At 43.9% G+C, this 5,984-nt stretch overlaps 1 pseudogene; it reads left to right on the forward strand.

Annotated features, from left to right (window-relative positions):
- Nucleotides 1–4,819: 4,819 nt before the first annotated feature.
- Nucleotides 4,820–5,206, forward strand: LOC116104661 (annotated as a pseudogene).
- The last annotated feature ends 778 nt before the right edge of the window (nt 5,207–5,984 follow it).

The following is a 5,984-nucleotide window of genomic DNA, read 5'->3' on the forward strand; positions in this document are numbered from 1 at the left end:
TATATATATATACATATATATATATTGTATATACTATGGAATACATATATGTAATATGTATTGAATATATATGGAAAAATCCATATGTGTGTGAGTATATGTGTATACACACACATATATACATATATATATACATATACACACATTCCATATAGATATAAATCCAATATATGTGTTATATATATCCCATATAAATCCCATATAGATATAAATTCCATATATATGGGGAAATACTTTTCCATTGTGCGAAGAATGAAGCCCAGGCTTTGCACATATGAGGCAATCACTCTATCACTGAGCTATCCCCAGCCCTTTGAGACATGGTATTACTATGTAGCTCAGACTAGCCTGGAACTCACAATCTTCCCGCCTCTGCTTGCCAAGTACTGAGATTCCAGGCATTCCATATATACACACATATATACACACATATACCTGCACATACATGTGTGTGCACACATTACCATGCCTGGGCATGTGTGTATATATGTGTGTGCAGCAATGTATGTACATGCAGGCATGTGGCGGGGTGGGGGAGAGTTGTTCAACCTCTGGAGTCTTCTTCAATCACTCTTCACATTTTATTTTATTTTATTTTATTTTATTTACTTTTGGACAGGATCTCTCAATGAACCTGGAGCTCATGAACTGGCCTATACTGGCTGGCCAGTAGAGTCCAGGTATGCTCCTGTCTCCACACCCCCGGCACTGGGATTATAGGCTTTCACTGGTGCTCTTGGCTTTTTACTTGGGTTCTGGGGATCAAACTCGGGTCCTCACACCTCAGACAGCAGACACTTTACTGACCAAGCTGTCTCATTAGACCCCTATCACCCCCATAAGCTTATAGGATTTCTTGAGTGACAGGCCAGCCTTTTGTTATTCAAAATGAATCTTTTCAGACCCACAGTGGAAGAGTTCCTAGGCAGACTCAGTATTGTGATTCCTGTGTGTGTGTGTGTGTGTGTGTGTGTAGTCAACCTCTGGTGTCTTCCTCAATCACTCTCTACCATTCTATTTTATTTTATTTTATTTTATTTTATTTTATTTTTGGACAGGATCACTCAGTGAACCTGAAGCTCATGAAGTGGCCTATACTGGCTGGCCAGTGAGCCCCAGGGATACTCCTGTGATTTCAGAAAGCCAATTAGACTACAGTGTGGAACTGCTTATCTCATGCCCAGCTCCAGAGAGGGTAGAAGAACCAGGAACTGTGTTTAGGCATGCAGCTTATCATGTAAGAAATCACTTAGGCCTGTGTAATAGAACCTCAGATTTTAAAATTCTGCACACACAAAGCTCAAGGAAAAAAGCTGGTAATGATATTCTTCAGATGGAATAGTGATACCCCAGAAGTGGACAGTAATGTGTCTGCCCCACACATGTCATCTCATGCATCTTTCAAGATATCTTTCCTATGATAAAACTGTATTTATACATAGATTCCTGGACTAGGGTGTGACTCCATGGTAGAGCACTGGCCTAGAACCCCCCCAGTGAGTGGCTGGGGGACATGGCTCAGTGGTAGAGCTCCTGCCTAGAATCCCTCCGTGAGGGGCTGGGGCATGGCTCAGTGGTAGAGCCCTTGCCTAGAATCCCCCAGGGAGGGGCTGGGGGCATGGCTCTGTGGTAGAACCCCTGCCTAGACTCCCCCAGGGAGGGGCTGGGGGCATGGCTCAGTGGTAGAGCCCCTGCCTAGAATCCCCAGTGAGGGGCTGGGGGCGTGGCTCAGTGGTAGAACCCTTGCCTAGAATCCCCCAGTGAGTGGCTGGGGGCGTAGCTCAGTGGTAGAGCCCCTGCCTAGAATCCCCCAGGGAGGGGCTGGGGGCATGGCTCAGTGGTAGAGCACCTGCCTAGAATCCCCCATTCGGGACTGGAGATGAGGCTTCAGTATAGAGTACCTACCTAAAGTGAACAAAGCTCTATGTTCATTCTCCACTACAGCAAGAATAAATTTAAAAATTAAACACTGTTCCCCAGCTGTTGACACTGTTTTAGAAGGTTATGAATTCTTTAGATAGTAAGGTCTACCTGGAAGAAGTCTGAGAGTCCCATTTTCTGTCTGTTCTCTGTTTCTTGTTCCACTGAAATCTAAAAAATCCAAGCCACACACTCTGACTGGCTTCTGCCACCCCTTATGTGCCGTGATGGGGTGTATCCCCTCAAGCTTTCAAACTGTAAGATCAAATAAAACCTTCTTCTTCTTCCAAGTAGCCTCATGTCAAGTATGTGGTCATAAGGATGAGATCAATAAGGGCTATAGATGAGCTGAAGGAGATGCAGCTATAGCCAGGTGCCATCTAAAAGGAGTGTCTCATGCCCTGTGCTGCTCTGAGAATGGTGCCTCAATTGAGGAATTATCTAGATGAGATTCACCTATGGTCATTTCTGTAGGGAATTGTCTAAACTGTTCATTGGTTCAGTCTACTGTGGGCAGAACAATTCCCTAGGCAGGGGGTCCCTAAACAACTTAAGAGAATAAAGAACTTTAAGTACTAAGCAAACAAGAATCCACTCATTTGTCTCTTTATCTTGACTGCTGATGTGCTGTAACTAGTTGTTTTAATCCCTGCCTTGACTTCCCCTCAATGACAGATGGTAACTGGGAATCATAAGTCAAATTAACCTTTTCCTCCCCCTGACTTGCTTTTGGTCCTGGTGTGTCATCATAGCAGCAGGGGGAGAACTTTTGTCATCCCAGTTAGGGACACTGATTCCCTTTCTTATATGTCATTAATCATCTTGTGTTTGATCTTCAGACTCCATGGAAAGGGGATATAGGGCCCCAGATAGATGAGGACAGCTGAGCTCAGGAAAGAAAAATGCCCAAGGAGTGACAGGCAACCACCCAGGAATGTGACAGCATTCAGCAAGATCTATTCCAAGCAAGATCTGTTCCCTGACAAATTCCTCTCCAGAGTAAAACTCCTTCTAAGTGTTAATGGCAGAATCCATAAGAAAAAAAGGTTCCTGTGCACAGAGCATATTCCTAAGGGCCCACTTTGCTTCTTGCTGTGTGTAGTTACGACCCTCTGAGGAAGGCTGTCTTCCCACCAATTGCCTGTTTCAACAGAGCGAAGGGCCTGAGTTTAACAGAATCTGACAAGCACTTTCAGCCAGGCAAGCGATAGGGGAAAAGGGGGGAATGGATGACAGGAGCTGACAAAATTCACTGCAAAGTGGATGGGAGAGATCTGGGTTCAGAACCATAAACCAGGGCTGAGGAGATCACCCAGTTGGTAAAATGTTGGCCAGGCAAGGCTGTGGACCTGACTACTTCCAACCGTACAAAACATAAAAAAAAAAGGGGAGGGCTGTAGAATATGATTGGAATCCCAGAGCAGAGAGACAACATCTCCTGGGCTCCCTGGCCAGCCAACCTGACGGAATTACTAAGCTCCAAGCTAATGAAGAGATTCTGTCTTAATACAATGTGGATGGCGTGTGAGGAAGGACACCTGAGATTAACCTCTGGCTTTCATGTATGTGCACACACAAATATGAATACAGGAATACATAAAATGCTAATAATCTATACTTTGCCAACTATTACGATTTTAAGAAATGAAAAGTAGGATCATTGGAAGGTAAATAAAATGATGCATAAAGAAATTCCTGTCCCAGATCAGATCCAGATGTTGACTTCTGCATAATATCCAGCCTCAGCCCCTCCCTGGGGGATTCTAGGCAGGGGCTCTACCACTGAGCCACGCCCCCAGCCCCTCACTGGGGGACTCTAGGCAGATGATCTACCATTGAACCACACCTGAGTGTCTCACAGGGAGATTCTAAGCAGGTCATGCTACCAGTCATTCAATGGGGGATTTTTAGGCAAGTGTTCTATTGCTGAGCCACACCCCCCAAGACTCCTACTGGCAGATTCTGGGTGATCACTCAACTGCTAAGCCAACACCTTAATATTAGACTCCTCCATCCCCAAACTGTGAAAAATACAGTTTATATTATTTATTTCTTCTTTCCTCCCTTCCTTTTCTTTAGTGGTTCTGGGGTGTTGAATACAAAGCTTTGCTCATGCTGCGTAAGTATTCAATCACATCCAAAAATCCATTTTCATTTGAAAGCATGATTCCTATCTGTTCCTACAAGTTTAGCAAGAGCAAAAGTAATTAATATCCTCAGATATTGAGGCTTTTTAGAAAAAGCTTTCTAAATACTTACAATTCCTGATAGAATGTAGTAGAGATAATTCTGCCATTATACAAACTGAATTCAGTCACTGATTTTCAATTTTTAAAAAAGGCCGTGAGAAGGCTCCAAGGGTAAACTGTTTACTATACAGTGTGAAGCCTAATTTTCGGATCCCCATAATCCTCATAGAGGCTGGGACAGTGTAGTGGCTCAACTGTCCTAGCACTCAGGAGGGAGGGATGGGGCCCTTGAAGCAAGATGGGAAGGTAGACTGGCTGTGTAGGGCAGCTGCCCGTTCAATTGAAAGACCCACCCCTGCAATTAATAAAATGAAAGTGATCTAAAAAGGACCCTGATGTCAACCTGAGGCTTCCCTACACAAGTACACATATGCACCTGGACACATACATAGGCCCACACTCAGGCAAACAGACATACACAAGTCCACATACACGCACACACCAAATATACATATAACAAACCAATGGTCCTCTGGGTCACAGAGACAAAGATCCTCAATGAGTGCCCCATAAGAGGACGTGGCTTCTCTTACTGTCACCCCCGTGTGAGTGCCAGCTGGGACTGTACACTGTGTCGTCTTTGAAATTCACACCAGCTCTCCATTCTTCCAGCTGGTTTGTTGTACTGTTGAGGCGGATGGGCTAGAATAATGGCAGACAGTCTCCCTTGGGTGGCAAGGAGGAGCCTATGGGGCTGGGTGTCCTTGGCATGTAGAAGCTTCCCTCTGGGTGTCCCACTATTGGCCCCTGTAAGGCTTACTCTTCCCCCTTCCAGAGTGGTAGATCCCTGGAACGAGAAGAGGTCTCTGTGTGGTGTATACAACAACACTGGAATCCTGCGGGATTTCAAAAAATCATCCAAAAGAACTGATCAAGGGCTCCTTATGGCTTCCAGGCTGGAGAGGAAATGAATTGCAGCGATGTATCTGAAAGAAGAAAGTGATTGGAAACAGAATGTTCATTGAGAATCTGCACAACCTTAACAAATGAGTCGGTATCTCTACAAACACTTTAACCGACATGGGAAGTACAGCTAGAACAGGAAATAGGGAAGTGGAGTCACCCTGGAGAAGGGGATCAGGACTTATCCCGGCAAGGAAAGAGCTTTGTATGCTCTCGGTAATAAAATGGGGCTTCTTTGGAATCTGAAAAAAAAATCCTTACTGAAATAGTAACATACAAAATGGAGTACAGAGATGGAGGCAGAAGCGTCATGAATTCTACGATGCCCTGGCTAGGGGCCATCTCCAAAACAAACAAATGGGGACCAGTGATGGCTCAGCTGGTAAAGGAGCTTGTGGCCAAGCCTGATCAGTGACCCGAGTTCAATTCCAAGACCCACGTGGTGGATGGAAAGTACTGGTTCCCACAGGTTACCCTCTGATCTCTGTGAATTCACCATGGAATGGGCACACATAAACATATACATACACTGAGAGAGAGTGGATGAGAGGGAGAGGGAGAGAGAGGTAAAATATAAAATATAATATAAAATATAAAATAAAATATAATATATAAATATATATAATATATATATAATATATATAATATAATATATAAAATATAATATATAAAAATAAAATATATTTGTTTTGGTTTTGGTTTTGGTTTTTTGGTTTTTTGAAACAGGGTTTCTCTGAGTAGCCCTGGCTGTCCTGGAACTCACTCTGTAGACCAGGCTGGCCTCGAACTCAGAAATCCACCTGCCTCTGCCTCCCAAGTGCTGGATTAAAGGCATGCACCACCACCACCCGGCCTTGTTTTTTAATTGAAACAAACATGAACCACAAAAAGATTTTTAAAGAAAAAAAAAAA

The sequence above is a fragment of the Mastomys coucha genome, unplaced genomic scaffold, assembly GCF_008632895.1.
Source record: "Mastomys coucha isolate ucsf_1 unplaced genomic scaffold, UCSF_Mcou_1 pScaffold22, whole genome shotgun sequence".
NCBI lineage: Eukaryota > Metazoa > Chordata > Mammalia > Rodentia > Muridae > Mastomys > Mastomys coucha.